The 10,182-nt window shown below is 57.4% G+C and overlaps 1 pseudogene; it reads left to right on the top strand.

Moving 5' to 3' along the window:
- LOC105552621 overlaps positions 1-5,675 on the top strand; it is a 43,960-nt pseudogene extending 38,285 nt beyond the window's left edge.
- Positions 5,676-10,182: the final 4,507 nt, after the last annotated feature.

Raw genomic sequence — 10,182 nt, 5'->3', positions numbered from 1 at the left:
TTTCAGAGGCTTTCCCAAACAGTGTGATCTGGAACAACTTGTGAAGCCCATGAACCTGGTGAAGCTTTCATCATTGAGCACCTGCTGTATACCTCCTTGAGCTGAGGAGAGGGATCAAGAGCTCATGGCCAAGAGGGGACCAGGCCCACCCGCAAACACTGTTGGTGTGCAGTCCGGAGCTGTGGCAGGGATGTGGCAATGCAGAAAGGAGCCAGGGGATGGTCTCCCAGCAATCTGGGGGCCATGGAGACTGGTTTGAGTACAGGGAGAGTGGTCTAGGGCTAGCCCGGGTGGTAGGATTCACAGGTGTCGGGCTCCTGGGCTGCAGCTGCTCAGTCACCTCCTGGCACTCAGGTTCATCAGTTCATTGTCCTCATGCCAGTGGTGGGGGCAGCCCTAATGCCCAGGGTCTGAAAAATGCTCAGGTGTACCTGCAGTGTGTGAGAGGAAGGAGGCTGGCGAAGGTGGGCGTGGCCACCTCGCCAGGTATGGGTCTTGAGGGAACTTCTGCCTCCTTTCACGGGGCACAGAATGTGGCCGTGTACAGAGGCGACCCGAACCTGGGGCTGGAGCTGTTTGAGGAAACTGAAGACATCTTTTTCAATGGGGCCTGGGAGCGGGAGAAAGCCGTGTCCTTCTACCGGGTGAGCTGGCCTGTGGGCTGATGTGGGTGAGCTTCAGGGGGGCACCTGGAGGGCTGAGGCACAGGTGTGGCAGGGCCACCCATGCACATGCTTAGTTTCCTAGTGGTCTCACCGGGAATGATACTGTGCCCGGGACAAACGCTTGGGGCCTGGACATGGCAACGGCCTTACCCTTGCACCTGATGCTCTCAAGCAACCATGAGCGGGAAGTCCTGTCCTCATCTTACGGATGAGGAAACTGAGGCTCAGAGAGGCACAGGGACATGTCAAAGGACACAGCATGTCAGCGGGAGGTCCAGGACTGCATGCATCCCAAAGCGGGGACGGCTTCTCCCTTCCTCTGATCTCACGGTGTGGCTCAGCCCTGGGCACAGATGAATATGTTTTTAGAGAGGAGTGCTGGCTCCCCCAGTCAGACCCCTGGTGCCCAGGTGGGAGAGGCTGGATCTGAGGCTGCCGGGTGTAGCTGGATGGGCCTCAGGTGACTCTTCAGCCCCCAACTTGGGTGTTTGAATTGTGCGTTATCTGAGAGCACAGAGCTGCGTCGAGATCCAGGGGTAGCTGGGGCGTGGGAAGCTCCAAGCACATGTCCGGGCTCTGAGGAGGGCGCTGGGCAAGGTGGGTGCTGCGGGAAGCCTGACCCCACCTGCCTGTGTGGTAGGACCGGGCCCTGCCCCGGCAGTGACTACGGGCAACTGCAAGGCGGAGCTGTGGCTGTGCAACAAGCTGATGGCACTGCTGGCCACGCTGGAGGAACCCCAGGAGGGCTTGGAGTTTGCCCACATGGCCCTAGCACTCAGCATCACTCTGGGTAAGTCCCCTGAGCCCCCACCCTGCCAGAACCCACACTTTGCCAGAGCCCAGCCTCCAGGTCTTCAGGGCAGGAGCTGAAACACCTGCCAGATTTTCCTGGTCTTCTGCCCAGCTGGCTTCCCCGTCTGGCCGTGGGGCACATCCCGAGGTCTCTCATGCGGTGCAGAGCTCCCTGCCTGGCTGAGCTCTGCTTCCTCTGCCTCTTCCCGCTGCTGACCACAAGGGCTGCCCAGTGTGGTCTCTGCCTTCCAGACATGCCAGGCATCTCGTTGGTCCCTGTGCCAGGCTGAATGGCATATTCCCTTTCTCTTGTGCCCTTCCCACCCTCATCAAGCACACAGCTTTCTGGGTGTTGAAGTCCCAGTTCCCCTTCCAGCAGCCTGCCCTTTAAGGCTGGGCATCCCCTGGTGCTGTGCCAGGGTTGTCTGTCTTCCTCCAGAGACAGGGAGCCCTGGGCAGGCCGCATGCCCCAGCGCCTTGTGCCCCGGGGCCCAGTACACAGTAGGTGTGCAGCTGTGTGGGAATGCATTGAATGCTGGCTCCACGGCACTCACCCTGAAAAGGGAAAGATATCGGAGACAGCCGAGGTGGGTTTGTACATCTGTGGGGGGACCTGGAGCTCAGGCACGCAGTGACTCCCCAGGGTAGGGGGCTCTGATCGTGACACACCCAGGAGTCGGATGTCACGTCTGTGGGTTGCCTGGAGCCCTGGTGCCCGGGAGCACCTGAACTGCATAGCTTTTGGGCTCCCGTGGTTAAAACCAGTGAGCAAAGGCAGGTGGCTACGTGTAGGCAGAGCTGGGCCATCCAAGTCCGACTTTGCCAAAGCCTCACAGTAGACGGGGGCAGGCCTTATTAGTTCTGCTTTGCAGATGGGAAAGCGAGTCTGGGAACCCGGAAGGGATTGGCCAGAGCTGCCCAGGTGACCGCAGGTGCCTGGAGGCAAGCCAGGGGCAGCCCGGAGTCTGCATACCTGCTCCTGAGGGGCCTGTGCCCTGCCTGCCCCAGGAAGCCACGTCCTCACACCTGCCCCTTTGGCCTGCACCCCAGGGGACCGGCTGAACGAGTGTATGGCCTACCACCGGCTGGCTGCCCTGCACCACCAGCTGGGCAATGGCAAGCTGGTGGAGCACTTCTACCTCAAGGCCCTGTCGCTCTGCAACTCGCCGCTGGAGTTCGACGAGACCTTCTACTACCTGAAGGTGCACCTGGTGCTCGGTGACATCATCTATGACCTGAAGGTGGGTGGGGAGGGGCAGGGCTCGGGGCGCTCCCGGCCCCCTTGGAGTGGGATCTCCACCCAGACCCCAGAGTCCTGGGTTCCAGCCTTCCTTAGGAATGGCCCAGTGGCCTCCCTGTAGCTCTGCACCTTCCTGGAGGAGCCGGTAAGGTTAACAGATACAACCCAACTCCCAAGCTGACCAGGCCCCACCCTCAAGAACTCAGTCTCAGCCAGGGAGGCTGCCACATGAGCAGGCAATGGTGGCCTCTGGGTAAAGGGGGACTGTAGTCGGGGGGGCCCTCCTGGAGGAGGTGACACCAAAGCTGAGTCTTGACAGTCAAGTGTCAAGTTGTGTTTAACAAAAACAGGGTCGGGAGGAGGACATTTAGGAGGACGGCATCATCCTCACGTTGAATCCACATTGCAAGATCCAGCCCAAATCCCAGCGCCTCCTCTAAGAAGCCTGCCCAGGGTGCCAGCCCGCACGGAGCAACTCCTTCCTGGAGTCCCGAGACACCTTGTATCTTCACATCACCCAGGAAGAGGGGGGTGGGGCCAGTGTCTTACCATGTGCTTCACAGATAGGGAAACCCCAGCGCAGGGCAGGTGCAATGGGGCGGGGCCCAAGCCAGCCAGACTGAGGCCTTGCTGGGTTGGGTCTGTCTCGAGGGAAGGTGCTGGGACCTGTACTCCCTCTGCCCCTAGTCCTGCAGGGGTGGAGAGCTGGGACTGACAGACTCAGACCCGGGGTGTCTCCACCCCTCTGGCCAGCAGGTGCCCGCCCCTCCTCAGCATCGCACCGACACCGCATCAGTGCTCCTTATGGGCTGAGGAGCCAGGGCGCTCCAGTCCAGGGACTGAGATCTTGGGGGCCTTAGAACAACATGAGGAGCTGGGGCAGCCCTAAGACTCTGCCCCGTATTCCCCACCACAGGCCTGGGGCTGCCCTGCCCGCGCCCAGTGCTGGCGACACCTGGTGCTCAGAAGCGGTCCCAGTGGCCTCCCAAGTCCCAGCTAGACAGGGAGGTGCCAGGTGTCAGGCCCAGAGGGACGCTGCTCACTGCTCACTGCTCAGGGGCTCACCTGGGATCCAGGGGACGTGCCTCCTAGAAGGGGCCTTTCTCTCTCTTGGTCAAGCCTGCCGCCCACCCTGCCTGCCCAGGAGGAAGGAAGGGGCCAAGTAGTACCTGAGAGGCCAACGTCCATGGTTGGGGTCGAGGGGCAGAGGCCTCCTTCACCTTCCCCTGCACAGCCCTCTGGGCCTCATCGTGACTATGCTGTCAGCACAGGCCAGCTTCCCACAGGGAGGCCCCCTTAGAATTCCCAAGGGAGGCTGTCTTTCCAAGGCCACGCCCTCCTCCTTGTATAGGAGGCTCTGGACCCAGGGCCCAGAGGAGTGGGAGAGAAAGCCGGGCTGGATGGGCCCCGGAAGGCTGGCGGAGAGGCAGGGGTAAATGGGCATCCTTGCCGATTGCCTCTAAGATGGGGTCCCCTTTAGTCTACACATGAGAGTGAGCCCTGGAATAGGGTGGATTAGGTGTGTCCTGGCTCAGCCTGCCACTCACTAGCTGCTGCACACACTACAGGCACATGGAAATGCACAGGCACATACGCACAGGCACAGGCCTGCCTGCACTAAGCAACTCCTTCCTGGAGGACACACGCAGGCACACACACACGCATACGCAGAGACAAATGCTCTGGCTGGCTCCTTCCTGTTTAGTTGGGATGCCCCCACTCCTTCAGGAAGCCCTTGCCTCCCACCCCTGGCTGAGTCTGGGGCCTCCTGGGTCCCCCCACAGGCTCCTGGGCTTCCCTGTGCCACAGCCCAGGCCACCCTGTATGGTCAGTGTTCACTCCCAGGTCCCTCAGCCTGGGAGCAAGGACGTTAGGCTCAGCCATGCACCCAGCACGGAGGCCAGTGTTCGGCTGGGTGGGGGCATTGGATGAGCAGTGGCGGTGACTCGGGGCCTTCTCATGCCCCTGCTCCGTGTGTGGGGCGGGGCAGTGAGGGAATGGACTGCTGCATCTTGGACTTTGTCCTTGGCCCTGGGAGCCATCTTGAGATGGTAAAGGGGGACAGGCCAGGCACGAGTCTTAGGTCCCTTGGGTGACCCCCATGTGGAGGAGGCACCTGGGGAGAAGCCGGGTGGGGGATGGGACGGTCAAGGAGGAGGTCTGGGAGGCCAACCCAGGGATGGTGAGTTTGAGCCAAGGATGCATTGAAAATGGGAGTGGATGTCTGGGGAGTCGCACTCTGTCAATATTTCAGGGAACATTGCCAGAGAGGACACCTGTGAGATGGTTTTGTACCTGGCCTGACCCGTGGAGGGCCTGGAAACGGTCAGCAAGGACAGGGGCCAGAGGGGAGCCTGGGTCACTCAACACTGTGCCCCTGCTGGGGCTTGGAGCCATGGGTCCTGCATGGAACTCTCAGAGCAGGCAGGATCGGCCCTGACCTCAGCCCATGGGGAAAGCAGCCACTGCCTGCAGAGAGGGTGGGACTGGGGCAGGCGGCTTGATGTGAGTGGGGGCGTAGGGACAGTCAGGAAGTATTCCAGGGGTGTCAGGGTCATCCCCACCTCCTGCAGCTGAGACCACAGCAGTGTCACAGGCTTCAGGGCTCATGGGGTGAGCCAGGATTGGCTGGACATGTGAAATGACCCGGAGACAGGAACGGCTTCTGGGAAAACAGACGGAGTCCCCCTTTTGCTGAGCATGGCCTGTCCCCTTCAGGACCCATTTGATGCAGCCAGATACTACACCAAGCTGGCACTGGCAGCCACGGTGGACCTGGGCAACAAGAAGGCACAGCTGAAGATCTACACGCGGCTGGCCACCATCTACCAGAACTTCCTCCTGGACCGCGAGAAGTCCTCCTCTTGTACCAGAAGGCCAGGACCTTCGCCACAGAGCTCAACATCCGCAGGGTCAACCTGCCGCCTCTGCCACTCTGCGGGTGGGCCCCCTGGTTGGCCCCCAGCCACCCTCGCTGAGGACAGCATCCGAGGGAGTGGGTTTTGTGCAAGGAGAATGGTCTCCTGCCTCTCCTGGTGTCTCCCGTGGCTCATTTTCTGGGAAATGGAGGCATGCAAACAGGGGTCAAATAGCAATAAAGTTTTTTTTTTTTTTTTTTTTGCAATAACCTACCAAAGTCCCCAGGGCATCCTTCCCTGTGTGCTTCCTGGGGTGTGTCTACCAGGGGCCAGCTCCTTCCCTGGTGGCAGCGCTCTGATCTTGGGGATGAGAAGGCCCCTGAGTCCAACAGACCTGGGCCAGGTCAACATGAGCCTTGGTTTCCTTGGCGGCCAGAGGGGAGATGGTGGTGGAACTCCCTCGGCAGCTCCCTGCTCAGAGCTTTTGCTGTAGGTCTCATGCCACCCTTGCCTTTAACCTTCAGGCCACTGTGCCCGGATGTGGGGGCTGCTAGTGCCCCTGTTCGCCATTGAAGAAATAGAGGCACAGAGAGGTTAGGTGTCTGGCCCACTGTCACACAGCAGGTAGGAGCGGAGACGCGGAGCCCAGTACACTGACCACCACACCACCCTGCCAGCCTGCTGCCAGGAAGGTGTCCCCCACTAGGACCCAAGGGCAGCTCCTGATCCTCTCTTGTGGTGTCAGGAGAGCGACAGGCCAGTGAGGGTGGCCCCAGGGATCCCTCACTCAGTGTCCTCTGCTCCCGGACTTGGCTGGGCGGAGCCTGGCCAGTCCCACCTTTGGCCACTGGTCAGCCCTGCGGGAAGTGAGATGCAGTGATCTACACAGACTGCCTGTGTAGACGCTGCTGTCCAGTGTTGAAAGTCTTATCTGGGTTGCCCCCCAAGCCGTCCCCACATACCCCTCCCCTTCCGGCCCCCGGCCCTCATCCCAGTCCCAAGAATCCCAGGTTTTCCTTCTTGGAATCTCTTGGCCCCAGGAACACAGTTCACACGGTCTCTCTGCCAGTTTACAGCAAGGAAACCGAGGTTCAGAAACTGTGGGTGTCCCATGTGATTCTCACATACACTGCACTCTCCCAGGCCCCTCTTTTAAACACTTTAAATGAGGTGACATTCACATCGCAAGTGATTAACTATTTCAACGCAAATCATGTGGTGGCATTTGTGCATTCACAGTCCTGTGCAACCACTCACGCCATCCAGTTTCTAAATGTCTTCATCTCCCCAGAAGAAACCTCCCATCTTCACTAAGCAGTTACCCCTCCTTGGTATCCCCCAAGCCCCTCGTTTAATGGAAGGGGAAACTGAGGCCCGGAGAGACTTGCCAGTGGGCGGAGCTCTGAGAAGGAATCAGGCACCCATCTGCTGCTTCAGTCCTGGGTTGGTTTTCCACCCAGCAGAGGTGACAGAGCCAGGAGGTTCTGGGAGCGCCACAGGTGTCACTGGTTCAGTCCTGGGTTGGTTTTCCACCCAGCAGAGGTGACAGAGCCTGGAGGTTCTGGGAGCGCCATAGGGAAGCCCCATGCTTGCAGCCAGAGCCCTGCCCCGAGCCTCCCCACCAGGGGGCAGCAGAGAGCTTTCCAGAACCGGCCGCGGGGCTGGCGGGAAGCAGCGGGTCAGAGCTGCTGACAAACCTCATGTTGACCCCAGATCGCTGTCTCTGTGGGTTGAGCTTGGGAATTGGAGGCCGCGTGATTGGAAACATGAAGACTGATCGGCCTGGCTGGAGCAGCGGGAAGCGCCGTCACCTTTACTGAGGACACAGACCTCCTGCCCGCTGGGCCGGGCCTACAGCCATTCTTCTCAGGGTGGGGTCCGCAGGTCCGGGTTGCTCTAGGCCCCCGACCTGCCTCAGAGTCCGGGGGGCTTTGGAACTGTGCCTCCCCATCTCCACCCACCCTGGCTGGTGCCATGAGGGGCCTGGATCCTGGGATCCTGTTTCTCTTGGGCAGCAGAGACTGGGGGACCAGAGGAGATGATGGGTCTTCAAGCCCCACATTCAAACCCCAGCCCACCACTCAGTCTGGGGGTGCGGGGTGAGGGAGTTGATTTCTCTGAGCCCCAGTTTGGTCACCACTAAAATGAGGCCGACCTACTGGGGCAGAGTGCCAGCCCCAGGGCTAATAGAGGCCTATTTCCTACTGACAATACTTCTTACTCCTAGGAACAGCTCCAACAACCACACACTAGGGAACACTCAACCCAGGCCAACTTGTCAGAGGCACGTGAACCAGAGCGACTCCATCTTGAATGGGGGCTGGGTAAAGGGAGGCTGAGACCTGCTGGGCCGCATTTCCAGGAGGCTAGGCGTTCTTAGTCACAGGATGAGATAGGAGGTCGGCACAAGATACAGGTCATAAAGACCTTGCTGATAAAGCAGGTTGCAGTACAGAAGCCGGCCAAAGCCCACCAAACCCAAGATGACCACGAGAGTGACCTCTGATTGTCCTCATGGCTCATTATGTGTTAATTATAATACATGAGCTGCTAAAAGACATTCCCACCAGCGCCATGACAGTTTACAGATGCCATGGCAACATCTGGAGGTTACCCTACATGGTCTCAAAAGGGAGGACAAACTCTCAGTTCTGGGAATTGCCCACCCCTTTCCTGGAACACTCATGAATGGTCCAACCCTTGTTTAGCGTATGATCAAGAAATAACCATGAAAATGGGCAACCAGCAGCCTTTGGGGCCACTCTGCCTATGGAGCAGCCATTCTTTTTTTTTTTGAGATGGAGTCTCGCTCTGTTGCCCAGACTGGAATGCAGTGGCGTGATCTTGGCTCGCTACAACCTCCGCCTCCTGGGTTCAAGCGATTCTCCTGCCTCAGTCTTCCTAGTAGCTGGGACTAGAGGCACCTGCCACCACACCCAGCTAATCTTTTGTATTTTAGTGGCGACAGGGTTTTGCCATGTTGGACCAGGCTGATCTTGAAGTTCTCACCTCAGATTATCCACGTGCCTCGGCATCCCAAAGTTACGGGATTACAGGAGTCGGCCACTGCGCCCAGCCAGAGTAGCCATTCTTTTAACTCTTTTCTTTCCTAATAAACTTGCTTTCACTTTATGAACTTGCCCCGAATTCTTTCTTCTGTGAGATCCAAAAACCCTCTCTTGGGGTCTGGATCGGGACCCCTTTCCAGAAACTTACTTAACCTCTCAGACCCTTCATCTCTTCATCTGTAACCAAAGACAACGCCTCCCCAGAGGTTCCAATAGTGAGGAGAGAACGCATGGGAAACGAGGGGCACAGAGTTGGTGTGTAGAACCAATGTCACAGACTGGCTGTCAAGCCACTGTCATACTGGAAGTAATATCATGCTCTCGCCCACAAGTTATGAGGAACAATATCACAGGGGGGTGTGTACCTTCTCTGGTAGTGGGAGTAGCATCATCATCTCTTCCTTTAGATGACAGGAACAATATCATAGGGTGGGTGTACACCCCGTGTGTTTTTGGAAGCAATGTCATTCTCTCTTCTAGGTTTTACGATGCATATCACAGGCGGGGTGTACACCCCTTGTTATATAGGATGGAATCTCAACCTCTTTCAACTTGCATCTTTAGAACAATATCCCATGGGGGTTGTACATCTCTTCAATACTGGTAGTAACGCCATCTTCTCCTTTCCTGGATATAAGAAACAATATCACAGGAGGGGTGTACACCCCTTGCAATATTGGTAGTAATATCACCTCTCCCCTATGGTTATTAAGGACAAAATCCCAGGGTGGCTGTACGATTCCTACTTTATTAGGAGTAATATCGTCCACTCACCCCCTGGATATCAGGAACCATATCACAGAAGAATTGTCCACCCCCTTTGATATTGTCAGCCATGTCATCTTCTTCCCACCTGGATATGAGGAACGATACCCCAGGGTTGGGGGTGGTGTATACCCACTGCGATACCGAAAGTAAAATCAGCCTCTTTCCCGCTGGATATTAGGAACTGTATCACCGGTGTGTGTGCACCTTGTGAGATATTGCGAGTACCATCAGCCTCCACCCCGGTGCATATTAGGAACAATATTCGGGGGGCAGGGTGGTTACACCCCCTGCGATACTGAGAGCAATATTCTTCTCTTTCCCCTGCACAGTAGGAACTACATCACAGGGGTCTGTACACCTGCGGATAGTGGGATTAATGTTATCCTCTCCCCCACTGAATGTCAAAAACAACATCACAGAAGGGTGTACACCCCCTGCGATATGGTCAGTAATATTGTCTCTACCTTTGGATACTAGGAACATCATCACAGAGGGTGTGTACACTGGCCTGCAATATTGGGCATAATGTTATCCTCTCTTCCCCTGGATATAAGGAACGATATCCCTGGTGGTGGGGGGTGGAGTACATTAAAAACAGTATCACTGGGTGGGGGTACACCCCCTGCGATATTGGGTGTAGTATCATCCTCTCTTCCCTAGGATATTAATATCACAGGAGGGGTGTAGAGCCACGGCCCCTGCGATATTGGGAGTAATAGCCTCTTCGACCTGTGGCCTTTCTATGGAATCTCCTATGACGGCCTGATAAACAGTGTCTGACCAAAAAATTG

Source organism: Mandrillus leucophaeus, unplaced genomic scaffold (genome assembly GCF_000951045.1).
Source record: "Mandrillus leucophaeus isolate KB7577 unplaced genomic scaffold, Mleu.le_1.0 Scaffold568, whole genome shotgun sequence".
In the NCBI taxonomy this organism is placed as follows: domain Eukaryota; kingdom Metazoa; phylum Chordata; class Mammalia; order Primates; family Cercopithecidae; genus Mandrillus; species Mandrillus leucophaeus.
Note: the sequence above shows the minus strand (reverse complement) of the source record. Positions and strands in the feature narration are given on the sequence as shown.